This window comes from Anabas testudineus, chromosome 3, assembly GCF_900324465.2.
Source record: "Anabas testudineus chromosome 3, fAnaTes1.2, whole genome shotgun sequence".
Lineage (NCBI taxonomy): Eukaryota > Metazoa > Chordata > Actinopteri > Anabantiformes > Anabantidae > Anabas > Anabas testudineus.
Genome location: NC_046612.1, coordinates 23,607,291 through 23,624,446, shown reverse-complemented (window position 1 = coordinate 23,624,446; position 17,156 = coordinate 23,607,291). Strand labels below are relative to the sequence as shown.

General features: G+C 42.1%; 1 protein-coding gene across 1 annotated transcript in view; it reads left to right on the top strand.

The window, feature by feature from the left end:
- cdh8 (cadherin 8) overlaps window positions 1-17,156 on the top strand; it is an 87,811-nt gene that overhangs the window by 35,980 nt on the left and 34,675 nt on the right. The gene's annotated exons all lie outside the window — the stretch shown is intronic.

Here is a 17,156-nt window from a genome sequence, read left to right as displayed (position 1 = left end):
ACCTTTCTTCCTGAAACGGCTAAACAAATCTCGCTGTTAAGAAACTGAAAAGTCTGTGCATGGACTGACTTTAATTCAGAAATGCTATAATCGTGTATCCTCGCAAACTGTGCGCAAGTCGCTTAGCTTGACAACAGTGACGCCAGTTTCTCCAAGCTACCATTCTTCAAGCCTCCACAACTGGTATAGAAAGCACTGCAAACACTTTCTGTTTCACTGTGTGCTAATATATTCATATATTCACTTATGCCAGTCGTGCATTTAAATACCTACTGCGTGATGATCACATACTTCGAATGTATAGCCATCATCTAGGATAAGCAGGAGTCTGTAAACGAATCAGCGCAATGTGGGTTTTTTTTCCCATCAGGGGAGCTTCTCCTCTGACCCCAGAGCAGCAGGAGACTTGTAGAAAATGTTTCTATCCCTAGCAGGAAGGAGATCAGAGTGTCTTTATGCCGCTTTTGACATTGGAGGAGTTCAACAAGGGTGCTGAGGTCTGTTGTTGGGCTCTATGCTCTTGTTATTATGTTTCGTCATCGAGCTTCCTCTTGTCCTCTTGTTACCTGTCATGAACATGACATAACATGCTAGGGCAGATGGTGTTGTGGTATGTAACGGAATCTGTTTGGGTAAATCCCATCTGTAGGTTCCTGGAAGTAGCAGCGATTTCGCTCCAGCTTCTCGCCATCATCGTAGCTGATTCTTATTAGCCGCTGCAGCTGCGGCGGCGGAAGCAAAAAGGAACAAAACACACTGCTAAAGTATCCGTGTAAACACGGAATAACAGTGAACTCTTGTTGTCTGAACTCTGTTACTTGATCCCGGCTGCTCATTGTTTTGGATCTCAGTTGAAATGTACTGTAGCTCTCCAAGGGTTTTGTCGGTGCAGTGCAGGGACAGCCATAGTGAAGGGGTAGAGAGGAAAGTGGTGGTTGACAGCACTCTGTGATTTGCCAGTGGGAATAATGCATAAGAAATGGAAATCGGCGTCTCTTTGTTGATTGTTGTTCCCTTTTGTCACTACTGATTAATTAAACATTCACGAATGCTCAGTTGTTTGCTTGAAAGGCTTTTCTTTCAGCAACTAGTTTTCCTCTTCGTAAGTTTTCATGTGCGCAGCATTATGGGAAAGAATCAGACGCCCCGGACAAACAAATAATAAGTCATTCATCTCTCTCGCCTCATATTCATAAATCACCGGTTTCTTTACAGTTGTGTTTGATCTTTATCGTGCTGGAATAAGAATTGGTGCCGAACGAAGTGGATTACTGGAAGTGTGCTGAACAGTGGATAACTAATAAAGTCCACAGGAAAGAGAGCAGAAAACAAACGGACGGCGTTGGGCAAATCGTAACAGGCTAAATCTCCTGATGACGTTATCCACCTACAGAGCTTGTCAGTCCTACTCCAGATGTCATCAATGTCTCCCAAGCTCTTCACTTACCAAGAGTGTATCCATGTGGTATCAGTGGACCAGTGACAAATATCAACACCCACCTTTTATCTGTCAAGGACTACAGCTAGATAGAAAACCCCACTCACTGAATGTCACCATCCCCCATAGGAAGCGGTCCCCACAGCCGGATGAGATATGTGACATAGGCCACAAAGGTCGCCATGTTTCCTGTGTGCGGAGGTGCATAGAGGTTAATGGGAAATGAAGGAGAAAGACCTTTTGTTCTTCCTTTAAAAGGGCCGCTCGGATAAGATGTGTGGCTTTCTGTGACTTTTCAGTGACTTTCATTTTTCCTGAATAGCTGAGAATGGAGGTGACTACCATTTTAATTGTTGAGTGGATCCTCTTTCAGAGTACAGTGCAACAATAAGAAGGAGTGGAGAGCAAAGGTGGCGGCTGAGCTGGAGGAGTGATGGCCAGTCGGAATAGAGTTTGATCTTATTAGTGTAAGGAGCCGGGATAAGTGGGCTGCCAGTGGAGGCTTTGTGTGTTACTCCACGGTGCTGTAGGTGAAAATATGCTTCTTCAAAATATGACATTTTCTGAATCTAGATAAAACTGTGTAACAGGCAGGGAAACAGTATGACACCATACTGTATATGAAGTCATCTTGGCTAACAATGGCATGTTTACACATTCAGCAGCAGAGAAACACTTATTTGGAGTCATGTTTATGGCCACATGACATGGTAATTCACTCTCCTCATGGCTCTGTTTTAATCTCCTTGTCGCTACCTTGTCATTTATTGATGAATACTGTAGCCTGTTTTTTCAGCTAGTAGCCGGCTATAACTTATATGTCTGTCATAACTGAGGATAAAGAACGGTGTCGTGGAAATCTCCTCACACTGCAACTTTAGAAAACATTCACAGTGTTAACGAATGTGCTTCAAATACAGAACATTCAAGAAAATATAAAGTTCAATGCAATGCAGTGGAAAAACTGAGAGTCTGAGCCTAAAGTTAAATGTTAGTCATTAAACAAACATTGTGTTTCCCCAGCTAGAAGTGACGAACATTTTATACACATTCAACAACACCTCAATCTTTCCCTAACCGTGCTGCTAATGCCCATGCCACAGAAACTTTAACAATTATTTAGTTGTTGATTGGCAGATGAATTACATTTACCTGACATTAAAGCATTTTAAAATGGTTTACTTTATTGATCCCCTTGAGTAATTTTGTTGGGCAGCTGCCAGAGCATTCATGTCAGTGCTACTGCAGGGTTTTGGTATCTTGTCCAAAGACACCTCATCATGTAGCCAGGAGGAACCAGGAATGGAACCACTGACCTTGGGGTTCATAGACAATTGCTCTCTTAGTTAAAGCTACAATATGTAACTTTTTTTCTAATGTCCTTTATTCAAAATTTGCTCCATAGTGTGCGTTAATGTGGGGGCTTCTGTAACCCAGACTGATTGCGAGCAGTGCAGACAAGCCTTACCCTTCTAACCAATCAGAGAAGGCCAAAGTCAGATGCGGAAGGTCACAGATGTCAATCAACCTGTGAACACACTACATCTCGCGAGACATCAAGCTAGTAGTTAGCATTCCCTGCTGAAAGATGACACTGTGTCATACTCACAGACCAGCAAGTTTCCCAATTTCCTGCATTAGCTGAGACAGTGAACTGAGCAGAGAGGTAAGTGAAAGGGTGGGTGGAGTGGAGCATCATGAAACACGAGACAGGAAGGGGCAGGAAGGGCAGGGTGGTGTCATGCTGGTATTAGGTTGATTTCCAGAACTTCCATAATTTATCCATTGTTAATGTTTAAATAGTAATAGTAAAAGTTTTTTCATCTAATTGACTTTGCTTTGTATATTTTACCAAGGCTCATTTGCTCTGATTCTAATCTTCAGGCAAGACAAGGACCATGTGATCTGTCATGTAATTGAAGGGTAACAATTGGTGCCAGTATCAATCCATTTGAACAAATTAATATTTTATAAACTCCACCTCTTTCCTCTCTCACATTCTTTATGTTTCATAAATATATAGCATGTCAAGTTCAAAGTAAGTTTGTTGCTTATTTGTGTAAGCCTGGCCATGATTCGAATTATAATTCATTTGCACGGATTGCACAGATCTCACAGGATTAGTAGATCCTGTTTTCCTGTTAATAGGGTCTTCGACTTTAAGGCCAGTACAAGCTGACAAATTCCCCCGTCTGTCTGTCGACCATATGCTGGAATTATGAGGCTCTGCTACCCTTCTGCAGCTAACAAGGGGGTTGTGATGTAGTTAGAAATTACAAAGTCTGCTTGAAGTGACGCCTCAGGTAATTAGAAGGAGGTCGCCAGACCCTCCTCCCTGCGCTGAGGGTGGTGTGAATGACAATAATTGCCACACTGCGAAACAAACTTGCTGAAAGTTGTTTTGCTGGATGGAACTCATGTGAGAGATGCCCCGGGAGTGTTGAGCTGTGAGTGTGCTTCATTATCAGGGCGATTAATAAACGCACACGTAGACAGATGGCCCGTCTCCTCTTCGCATGGGCCGCGCTCTCAGAGACCCTGGCAAAATGAATACCTGTATGGAAGCGCGGATCCTTGCCAAATGTGTCAAGATCTGCTAAATTGGAGCGCAGACATAAAATTGAAGTGACATTAATAGATTACCTGGAGTTGATTTGCATTTTCAGAGTTATTATGGGTGTAGGTAACAGGACTAACAGGCACAGCCGTCTATGTAGGGCCTTAATGATGTTTCTGATTACGCTCTCATCACCACCGGCAGCTGGGAAAATAAGTAAAGGCTTGTCATCTCGGATTTGGACGATAAATGAGCAGACTTGATCAAGGGGAGCCATATGGAAATGAGCAAGACGCAGAACTTTATCAGAGCCCATCGTCTCATGCTTCCAACATGCAGCAGAAAGCTCACTGTGATCACAAAAGATTTAATACTCTCGCTGTTGCATCGGTGATACGCTGATACGTGATCCTGCATGACAGATAACATTGTTAAATGCTGCTGTAGTTTCATCAAAACACGTGTCTATATGTGTTTATCTGTCTATCTACAGTATCTATCCATCGGCCTGTCTACCTAGAACTAATTCACATGGCTCTTTACTTACTTTTTGCCATCTTTCAGATCAATACAGGAAAAGCTGAGCTATTTTGAGAGCATTTCATGCTCCACTTGGGCCAGATGTTCTATAAAAATCCCCTTTCCTTGATATACCTAAAAATATTATTGTACTTTGCTGATTTTGCAGTAAATCCTGAACATATCTCAGCCTTGGAAAGTCGGAGTCTGAATGCATTAAATGCAGTTTAACTTGTATAAACCCTAGCAGTATTTCAGGGTCACAGCAACCCACATAAGTGAAAGAAGCACATATATAGTACATCTTTTATCTGGCATTTCTCAGTTGAGCTTGGAGCAGTGTGCTAAGAGCGAGGGTGTCTGGTGTTTGTGTCTCTCTCTTCTCTGATCCTAAACTCTGCTCTGCGGCTTGGCAGATGGACTGAGTGGCAGGGGGCCCTTGGCCCTTTAACACAGTGTGCAGCTGGGCCAGAGCTGGGCCAGAGCTGGGCCGGGGCACATCTGACGAGCAGGCTCCGGGGCTGGGCTGGGCAGGGACGCGGCAGGACTCGGGTGCGGAGTCGGTGGTGGGTGGCTTGCAGGCTGAGCTGGGGGTGAGAGGGGGTCGAAGCAGTGAACCTGGCCAAGGCTCTGACTCTCTTAGGCCTGTCTAACTGCCAGGCAGCGTGCATGCCAGCCTGCCCTTTCTGTGGTCGTGCTAAATGGGGATAGGACAGGCCTCCGAGGTAGAAAGGATTTAACTGACATGCTGGAGTTTCTCTGTAAATAACCTGCTACTGCTATCTATCTCACCTCATTTGGCAACAGCATCTGCACTTGTGTATCCCTGCCTGTAAGTGTGTATGTGTGCGTGCATGTGTGTGTTCCTGTGTATGTGGGTGTATTTGTAAGCTTGTTTTTATTCACCTTTGTTTGCACACACAGTTCCTGTCACCTGTCAATAACCCAGTGACTCATTTTTTTTCTTGTGTGCATCCATTCTTTTATTCCGCTGCGCTTGCCTGTAGCCGATACACAGAGAGCCGCTGCTAATTCAAGTCAGATATGACTTTAGCTAAAACATATGCTGTTTGTGTGCGGAAAAAACAAAAAAAAAAACAAAACAAACAAAAAACAAAACATGCACACACAGCTGCTCAAGATCACATAGAAATGTGTATTACTAGTTCATCAAATGATATTTATCATCCAATGTATCCCTGCATTATGTATGTAACATCATTAGTCATTGGTCCATATACTGTAATATAATAAGCCATTTAGAGCCTCCTGCGGCACTTTGTTTTTATATATATATATATATATAATGTGAGCAGATATATGATTTCATACAGACTGCACAAAACCATGTGGAAGTGCACATGCGAACTAAAACGTGCACCGTGTCTGCGTTAGCATAAAGTCACCGTGCACTCGTAAATATGCTGTTGTTCAGTTGTAATTTGTCCCTGCTCCCCTGTGTAACCTCACAGAAACCCACTCCCTCTCTCCCTCTCAATCGCTTTTCATGCACACACTTTCTTTTCCCCTCTACCTCTTCCTCCCTTTTGCTAAGCTAGTGCTCTCTCTCTCTCTTGCTCTTCCCTTGAGGGAGAACAAAAAGTAGCTGGCTTCTAGGTAATGAAGCCCTTCAATGTGATCTGCATAAGATTGCCTCCCTTGCTGGCCTGGCTGCCTTTGCCCCGATGAATAGCAAAAGACTCTCAATGAGACTAAGGACAAAAAACAGCCTCCTCCGTAGCCACAGTGTCGTTTCTCAAACGACTTTTTTTTGCCTATGAAGTACAATGAGAAGAACATTTAAAAGAAAAGAGGTAAATAAGAAACGAAATCATGAAAGGGAAGGGAAAACGAGAGAGAGCACGTGTGGATCTGTGTGTTAGCAGTTAGAGAGTATGTGTGCAAGCTGTTGTGCGCCTGTTTTTTTGCAACCATGATGAGGAGGATGTGAATGTCCCCGGCTGTCACACATGCCACCCTCAGTGTCGGTGCGCTGAGTGGATGTGATTAAATGGGTTTCATGCAGCAGGTTCAACAGTGGTACATAGGACATGAAGGAAGCAAATGTATAAAATACAATGCATTTGCCTGAATATATTTTCTTTCACTTTCATTCACGTTTTTCTTCCTTTCTTCTTCTTCACACTATAAGGCTGCAGTGCTAGAATTAAGACTTAAAGACTCCCTGTCAAACTCACAAAAGTCCCTGTGTTCTAGGTAACAGGTTAATTTTAATGGAAGTTTTTGCAGTGTTGAAATGCCCACACGACTCCTGTTACGCTCATTGGGCGGTGGATGGGCACCCATTCATTAAGTGTTTAAATTATTTAAAGCAAATGCAATTTAAGCACCTTGTTACATAGAAAACTCTTTTTCTAGTTATTGTTTTCTAATCTTTTATTGACCAGTTGTTAATCACCGAATAGATTAGTAAAAAAAGCAGATTGATAAGAATAAAAATAAGTCACTGTAACTGAAGCCGTCATCACTGGTGATCATATACAGTATTTCCCGGGTTGTAAATGGGCGGCAGTGCCTTTGTCTATTGGTCAGAATGAATGTAGTGTATTCCTAGATATCTTTTATAGTGCCTAATCTGTTTCAAAACATGGCTCTTACCATTCAACAGAGCTAGACCTGCTTTCCTGGCAAATGCCTCTGTCTTTTGAACCTCACACTTCCTGTTCTGCAGCTTTATGATCATAATTTGAAGTCTCTGAGCCTATAGTGAAAGATTTTTCCTTAGGCTTCACAAAACTCCTCCAGAGCCACAGCAAAAAAATAATATACATATTTTTATGGGTTTGCGGGCTTCACCGTGAGTTGTAGGTTTTCCTCAGCATGTTAAATTGTTGTGATCTTCCCTGCTGTTAGAGGGCTGCTACTTAATTATCCTTTGAGATTTTAGTTTAGGATTTACACTAGTATTCTAAAGTTTGGGTTCACTTAGGTTTTTTTTCAATTAAAACATACATGTTTTCAGCTGTGCTGAAATAATTTCAAAAAGATTTACTAATAAGTGCTTAAACTTTTGAATTGATATTAATTAGAACACAGTCTTAATGTTTGCTGATGATGGGCCACTGTTGGCTTGTGTAGATATTCACAAAAGAGATTCAGATGATACAGAACACGTGTTTTCACTGACCGCACCTCATACACAGCATCTATTAAATATAGTGTCACTTTGTACAATATACAGCAATACACAGACATAAATGCAGAATGTTACGACTGTGACAAGTCACACCTGAACTCAACTCCAGACTTCCTAGTGTGGTTAAATATAGATAAGAGAAGCACTTTGGGTAAAATTAAAGAAAGATTTTAATCAAAGCTCCTTAAAATATATTTGCATTTGCAGTTTAGCTGTGGAGACACATATTTTAGTTTGACCCGTATGTCGGAGCTACCTCAGCAGATGTGCAGTTGGCAGAAACACAGAGGGGGTCCTTATCAAACTGATGACACACTACTGATATTAATAAGACAAGATCACCTGCGTCTGTGAAGTTTGCTGGCAACGTCACGTGCATTCATTAGGCCGTGGTCTCACATCTTATAGTAGCAGACAGAGATCTGGTGTAGTCTGGCTGAAACAGAAATACAGTACACTCACTCATACAGTTCACTCTAATTGCCTATCAGCCCTCTGCTGTACACATGACACACTGAGCTGGCACCATCCACTCTACTGTGATACTTATTCTGACTTTTTACATGTTTTCATGTTGTTGCTGCTGGTATTTATTAATTTTTTTATTTATCTCTGTGGGAACAAATCATCTCTGCAGTTTTACAACTATAGTAATTAACTTCTCAGTTAATTTGTCTTAATGTAGAGATATTTTATGGACTTAATGCAATCGTGTTAGTGAATCCTTCAGTGTAACACACACACACACACACACACACACACACAAAAAGTTCCATTTCAAAAGGTGGTGGAAGTGATTTTACTTTCTAGGACGTGGGTGTATATATATGTGTGTGTGTGTGTGTGTGTGCGTGCGTGCACCCGCGTCTGTCCTTCTCAGCTGTGTTACATATCAGCCAGAAGTGACAAGGAACTGTTTCAAGTCATGCTGGTGAGTGGGAGGTCCTCTCTGCATCATCATTATTGCAGGGAATATGAGGAGGGCTCCAGTTCGCACCTCCGACTTGGCAAATGCTTACTCATATCTGCGAAGATGCCAGGATGCTTTCTCATACACATTCTTCAGTGCGCTGCCGTGGCTCACCTATTAATTATTCAAGAAGAGAGTTGTGGATATTTAATGTTGTGTTGTAGGGACGTTTTCTCCTGCTCTGCATTCATCCCCGTTTGCTCCTTTGCATCTCCTTCCTGCTGCATGTTGTATTGCTTGTTATTCCCTCTTACCCTTGTGTTTTTTTTTTTTTTGTTTGTTTTTTTGTTGTTTTCTAAAAAAGCAAGCACTTCTGCTCCATAGCTGTGCAGCCAAAAGTCAACAAAAAATGTATGTGTGTGTGTGTGTGTGTGTGTGTGTGTGTGTGTGTGTGTGTGTGTGCGTGTGTGTGTGTGTGTGTGTGTTGGAGGCTATGCACTCTTGTCATGCTTGGGGTGATTTTACAGTGTTGAGCAGCAATAACAGGATCCCCTGTACTCTCATTCCCCCATGTCTGCATTATTAATTGTCTGAGGTACCAACTATAGTTATTTGGACCCTGTAGGCATCCAGCACTCTGTACCTAAAATTAAAAGCAGTGATTGCATGCCATTGAAAGACATAATAACACTCTTTAAAGTTACATTTTGTTCCCACAAAAGACTCTGTACTTAATTTAACTGCAAGAGAAACATAGAGAAAAAAAAGCAAAAAGAGGAACAAAGACAGGCTCTGGAAATATCTTCATTAGCTTGTTTTTCTGTTATTTTATTTTATATTTTGTATATTGTATATTTTTGTATGCCTGCGTGTGTCGCTACACCTTCAAATGGCCACAACCAAGATTCATGTATCATGCTATAGCTGGTGTTGGAGGTGGATTGGTCAGTGCAACATAGATGGGGGTGGAACACATTCATCAAGGTGGCAGAGATTTGAGACTAGAAAGGCCCATCCAATCACCGGCAGAGAATAAAATGGTGGGGAATGGGGAGGAGGGGAAGGAATAAAAGTCTGTACAGCAAGGTCATTTGAAAAAAGAAGCTGCTAAGACGAGAAAGATCAAATCTCCAGCACAGGCCAGCGAGGCCCCTGCTCTTGATGTCTGTCCCCATTAACTAAAACCCTCGCCCGGCTCCTAATGCACAATCGCTGCCACGCTTCAGCTGTCTGATGCAATGAAGGGGAAAAGCAAGACTTCTGCCATGCTTTTATTTTGTCATCGAAATTTATGGCCCCGCTTGTAATTTATTTTGTGAACACTTTAGCTTGACTCTCTGTTCGGGCATCGCTTCAAATGTCCAGGTTTCATTGTATTTTACCGCCTGCTGATACCAAACTCAAGTCTGGCAAAATGCTTTTCTTTCCTAAACTCAACCTCACACGGGACTCTGGACTGTTTTTAAGTCCTGCACGTTATATACGCCCTCCATCCGCCACCTTTCCTCGCTTTCCACTAACAAATGCAGCACTTGATTCATTCCAACAAAGTGATCGCGGTTGCAGTTCAGCTGCATAGGAATGTCATTTTCAGGAGACAGTGTTGCTCCTGCTGTGGCTGTTTGTGTCTTGGAACACTGGCAGCTGTATCGCTCTCAGCGTTGCAGTATGGATTTAGTCAGTTTGCGGTTTTACCACGGTCACAGTCTGGTGTCCACACATGCACACACACACACACACACACACGCAAACAGTCACTCCTACAGCAGGTTTACTATGTCACACCGGGGGCTGCTGTGTAATTGGGTGAATCTACTCTCCAGCACGCTGCAGAGATAGCCCTTTAAAATTTCACTTCACTTCTGGGAGTGTAAACAAACCTTGGGATTACCAGGGGTGTAAATCCACATTCCAGTCTTTCTGTCGCTCTCCTCTTCTGTCATTTTCTCCTCCTTTTTTTCTTCTGTTGGCCACTTACTTTGAGAGACTAGGGGTGTGTTAGATGTTTGCTCATTATTTGGAGTGTGTTTGTGCATCTGTCTGTCTCGCTGCGTTTTATGACAGTCAGCATGTTAACAAGTGCCTGAATGTGCGTCTGCCTCCATCACACCGCGCACGCGCGCGTCGGCGGGCGTGTGTTTTAGAGCGTCTGTCGTGCGGGCACTTTATGTGGCGGCATGCAGCTTTCTGTCTGTGTGTTCTCCGTGATGGATTGCTTGTCAGGAGGCAGCATAGCACCGCTCTCACCGGCTGACGGAGACATTAAGTCACCAGTCACGTAGACGTAGTACGTTTCAACATTCCTTTGGGAAAACGCTTTAACCCTTCTCACTCCAGGACAGCTGTTAGATGAGAGAGTATGTTACTCAGAAGGTGCTGGCTGGTACAATAAAAAAACAAAAAAAACCCTGCAGTATGGCTGGATCTGGTGAAGTTCAGTGGTTTAATGCAGCTGTGTGGGTGGTGTAGGACCTCTGTCACACATTGCTTTTAGATGGGCCAATTGATGGAGTTATGGGCTACAAACTGTGTGCTACCACTTTCACTGAGTGGCCCGAGGTCTAGTTTTTTTTTTTTTTTTTATCTATAAGAATAGAAAATATGCAGTTGACTGGGAACATCTTCTTGCACTGCAGCAGCCTGGGGGAGGTGTTGCTGAGAGAGGGAGGACCACGCTTCTACCCAGCTCTGTCCTCTACTTTAAATGCACCATCGTCCTCAGTGCTGCTGCTGTCCATAGAATACGAAATGAAAGACTGCTTATTCTGGTATGTAAAGCTAATTGACTTTTTCTAAAATAGATAGCTAGAAGAAAAACAACGCTCTACTATTACCTATACACCTCTACATCTGTACTTGGGGAAGCGGCTGCAGTTCATTATACAGTTAAAGTTTATGGTAATTTTCATTTTGCAATGCATTAGTGTACGCTGGTCACCATTGACACCGCCTCAATGTTTTAATGCTCTCGTCCAAAATTCCCACAGCCCAAACACATGCAGTTAGGTTAACTGGCGACTAAATTGCCCAGAGGTGCACAGTAAATGGTTGTCAGCCTCTGTGTGTCAACCCCGTCCGCAGTGTGCGCCTCGTTCTGCCCGATGACAACTAGGATCGGTTCCAGCACCCCTGCGGCCCTTAACAGGATAAGCGGTTTAGATAACGGATGGATAACTGAGCTCCACTCACTTCAAACTAGTTCTAACAGGTCAGGCAGAACTCAAACACTAAAATGTCGGATGTGAAATAGCCAAAACTTTTCCAACTTTATTTTATGTTCCTCTAAGACTCCATCGCTCGTAAAAATTATCATCAGCACTAGTTTATAATGAAGAATTAACACGTTTGCAGGCTAAAGAAAGCACATAGCATATACTGTACAATATAAATAGATGCATTATATGTTGAGTATAATACCCATGTGCCATGATACCATCTGTCGTAACAGTGCACACACACAAACAGACAGAGAGTTGGTTACTACTGGTCACTCAGAGCTATTTAGGCAGCATTGCACACATGAGTAATACATGTCTGGTATTAAATAATAACTTGTGTGCTGGAACAAGTGCTGAGGTCGTGCGGCAAAATATTAACCTCAAGTTCGTTTCCCACTGCAGCTACATTTTTGCATTATGCTGAAACGTGCCTCTTTTTTTTTTTTTTTTTTGTGTTACTGAGGAAGCATAATTCACATTAAACACCCATGCCCCTGTGGCAGAGTTCTCAAATTAAGCAACATTTTGTTCATTTACCCATGATAAAGTTGTTCATTAGACAATATACTTTGCCTTATTCTTTGTTATTACCTTCCCATTGTAAATGCCTTGGGAGCAATTAAACATGTGAAGTGCCCAATTTTCCGTCCTCGACTTCCAGTCCTGAACTCTATCTGCATGTTGCACACATTTCCTATGAACTAATTAAAGTGAATCAATGACACAACCCTTTAAAATGGCGGCATATGTCACAGCCATCAGTGGGGAACAAAGGACCCTCTTAATTATTTTGTTCCTGTCGTTCCTGTAAGCGGCTTGTCAAGGCAGCAGACTCACAAGCCAACTCCATGAGAAAGGGATGTCATGTACACAAACAGACACATATTGTACACACATGCGCGCAAACACTGCCCCCTGTGACGACTCGCTCTCTGTACTATAAAAGAATAGTAATTGTACCACAACAATGACAGTGTAAAGGCTTAAAGTGACGGTCCCCTTACTCTTCAAAAGTGCAACATCCCTTATCCATCATCTCCCTGGGGAACAATTTCTTGGATGCTGACAACCATATCTTATAGTCAAGATTTTCTGTTGGCCCATGTTGTATATGGCAGAGTTTAATCTTGAACCTGGTGTTGGAGCCTGATATAAACACATATAACCTGATCTTTCCAGCCTCCGTAGGGTGTTCTCTATTCATTCAACTTGTTTCTCAGCTGCATTCTGTAGCCCTGCTGAAACACGCAGTTTAGCATGAGTATGCATTAGTCCTGTTACAAGGACCTATTGCCGGAGGGAGACTATGTTTTTTCCTGCTTTGCAATTATTTACTGTGGCTCCCTGTGTTTTGATACTTATACCTTCTTGATATAAAATATCATGGCACAGGAGAGGCACCGCTTTCACTCGCAGTCTCGACTGTAGATCATATGAGTGTGGAAATGGTGACAAATGAAGGGGAGGGGGATTTGAGGCTGCATTGGCAAATGACAAAAGGATTGCACATGCCATTTGTTTATGAGCATGCTTATTTGTTTAAGGGTTTCCCTTAATGCCCATCTGCAGTGTTGTCATAAATGCCCATCTGCAGCCCAGGAATCTAAAACTGGCTTTGACTACTGTAGGAAAATCAACTGGCAGGGCTCCAACTATGTCATCTTCTCCTCTGATAGAATAGATGGACGGGGATGGATGGATGGATGAAAGGATGCCTCGACACGCTTGTTTTCTCCACCTCGTTACAACCGTTTCTGTGTTATCAAGAGCTTTGGCCTGCCACACTACAGCACAGCACTACACTTTGTTTTTGACAGTACTCTGCCTCGCAGTGCTAATCACCTCTTAATTCTTCCGTTATTCCCCATACGTGCGCATGCATTTTAATCAAATAGGTGGTAGTGGCCAAAAATAGTGCTAGCGGCACTTCCTGGAGAGATGGGCTGTCAGTCTCCCAGCCTGATCATGAGCTATTATCCTCTCTGCCCACAGACAGGAGAGAGAGCTACACCAGTGTCTATGTGATCATAATCAATACATAATCACTTTCCTGTCACCGCAATGGCGCTATCAGGGGACGGTCCGACCCTGCAGACCAGCCATCTTAGAAAAAAGGGGTTGGCACGCCATCTTTCTGACCTAGAAAAGCAGGAGGGGAAAGTGAGCAGTGGTAAGTGAAGGCTGGGCTCATTTAAACAGTTATTGGCATGGGATGCATTATTACATTTTCACTGTGCTTGGGTTCATTACATTAGTTTGCTCATATAAGAACAGTTGAAGAACAGATAGTTATGAGACCAGAAAAAATATTTACTGACCAACAGAGCGACTTGCCCCGGTCTAATGGCAGGGGAGCATGCAGTTAACATCATTTGTTACATGGCTTCATTGAACAATTGTCTAATTGTCCAATGAACGTATGACATTTACAATTTCTGAATAATGGAGGGATTTTTCACTTTTATTCGTGTAACTCCACAGTCAAGAGGACTATTCCCGTTGACACTGTAGTAATCAAATTGTTTCTTACAGCAAATGGGAAAATCTAATCAACTGTGAAGATTTTACCAAAACAATGTCAAATTTACCTGAGTGCATTAAACATTAAAGGCCACTAAAAGTCTCTTATCCCAGCTAACTTATTAAAAGCAGGTTTTGAAATGATAAAAGAGAAAGATGTGCGCAATACCCATATTGCCACAGTACTTCCATAGGTACATAGGTATGGTGCATAATTGTATGTGTTTTCAGCACACACATGTGGAACAGGTTCCCAGAGATCCTGTGTTCATCTAACATCAAGCAGTTTGTTTGTCTACAGCCATGACATGATGGTGACTTGATCTTGTGTGAAGATATTGATAAACCCAAAAAGAGAGTTTGTAAGTCAGAGTCGTAGCATTGTGATAAGGAGTAGTTGAATTCATTGATACACTGATACAGTCCTATTGATGCTTGTAAGGTTTCCTGCTATCACTGTGTAGTTTGGATACTGTACCCTCTAAACACTACATTGGCAATTTATGTCCTGATAAAGTTGACAACAAACTTGTTACCAAAAGTTATTAACATTTCCACTCTTAACAAATGCTAATGTGGCTCTTTAGTATTCATTCTGAGTTGTTTTCTGGCCTCCTGGCAAGACTAATGTTCTCCTTTTAGTTGTGTCTCATCCAACTCATGTACTAATAAATATGGTGGCACTTTATCCACAGTAAATGCTTCACTGCCTGCCATCTTATGCTGGTCAGGAACATTTTAACAGTTGCCCGCAGGCAACTAATGACAGCAATGAGAGTGACCCAGAACAGTGACGCTATGGGTTTTAAAACCAGAATGAACTGAAAATCCATTTATCAGGTAACAGAAATGGGTGGAAATCTTTAGATTAGGTTTGTCAGTGCCAGTGACTTATTTCTGGTTTTAACTCATTTCTTTTTATAGAAACAAGTCCTCCAAATTGTTTGTTGTTGTATGATATAAGTTGTGTGTCATATGCAGAGAGAGGCATCTCTTGAGATTACCCTCCCAGTGGAATCAGGTGCCAAAATGGCATCTGCTTCCTCATACAGAGCAGTGGCACTAAAGTGGCAACTTGTGTAACATTTATTTTCATCAACAGTCAAAAACAGTGGAAAACAGGTACGCAAAAAAAGTCATTTGGTTAAAGTAGGGCTTTAAATATTGGTAGTAAATAGTGAATTAGTAAAAATGAACTTTTTTTTTGCCAGGTTGTCATTTGACCACCTTGTCGGGCTCCTAGGTATATTGTCATTTGACTGGTCTGTCGTAGTTCTAGTGTTAAAATCACTGCTTCCTTAACTTCACGTGACATGTGACCTGCATCACAAGCTTTGATCATGACAATTTGGTTAGGATTAAATATCTGGCCTACGTTTTGGTACTAAATAGACATGGTTGGGGTTAGTACAAATTTTAAATTTTTACCTTTAAAAATTACTTCCTTGCCTTTGCATGGCATTTACCACAGGGCAGCATTTTAAACTGTCACACTGTATGTGTTCAAATCACACTTCTGTAAAGAAGCCAATAATAGTGACAATTTGCTTGCTTGGTTAGTTAGTTTTGATGATTTTTGAAGAGATGTAGCTGCTCTTTGCATTGTTCTGTTTTAACACTAAAGACTGATGGAGTCTCCAATAGGTATAATTAAAAAATACAGAAAGCTGTGACATGAACGCTCACAAGTCATGAATATGTAAATATATCCAAACTGTTGCCTTCACTTCCACATGACAGTAATGTAGCATTAGCTTCTATTGCGTGTGTGATTTTAATAGATCTATGTAGCTTGTAGCTTATAAGCAGAGACTTTACAAGGGCCACATAATATTTTCTTCTTTCAAGAAATGGTCAAAAATATCCATATTTGTGCTTTGGTCTTCTTAAACAATAGTATTTTACTTTTTTCACCTGCTGGCTGTAACACTCCAATATGGCTACCAGACAGCGTTGCATGCTGCCTCAACCCCCACCTGTTTTCACCAAAGTAAATTTTGTAATATGTGCTTTGTGCATACCTTGGTGTAGCAATAAACCATCCACAATTCTGTGTTGTTATGCACACTTGTGCCCTTCTCTCTCTGTTTATCGGAGTGTTTCTTACTCTCGCTTTCGACCCCTGCAGTGAAAAGCCAGTCAGACGTAAACAGTATTGTTTTACCCGGGTAGGGCTCGCAGCAGGGCACTGTTAGCCCCACGCCTCATGCAGACCACAGCTCTCCACATGCCTCAGTGATATCCCTTCTCTATGGCTCAGTGCCTGCATACATATGAATGCCCTGTCTTCTACCCTTCACGCTTCTAAGCTGGTCCAAGCTGAGCAGAGCTGAGATGTTACACAGCTGCCATGCTTGTTGGACGAAGTGATGTGGAGGAGAATCTAGCATCCCAGCAACAGTAAATGAACTGTAATGACACATTCTTTTGACTGATTATAGGTATTATGCCACTTGAGCTGAGAGTGCTTCCCTGTGGTGCCGTTTGCCAAGTTGTACTAAGCATGCTGAGGGTGAGTTCTGGGTAATGGGGAGGGGGACTGTCCGATGTTCTTATTAGGATTAACACAACATAAGAGCATAATGAAGACTTTGTAATACTTATGGGCAATTTGTGTGTTATACTTTCCCAAAAAGGGAGCTATATCTTTGAAAGATCATTTTTGAACTCTAGTTTGATGCTTTATCATCCAGTTTATCAAAACACGAAGTAGTGGTAGCAGTAGTACATGTTGTAGTAGTAGTCCATTACATGTCCTTTTAAACCATGGTATTATTAGTATAGTAGTATAGTATTTATTATTTTCATATCTTGAATGCCGGGTAAATAAAACAATT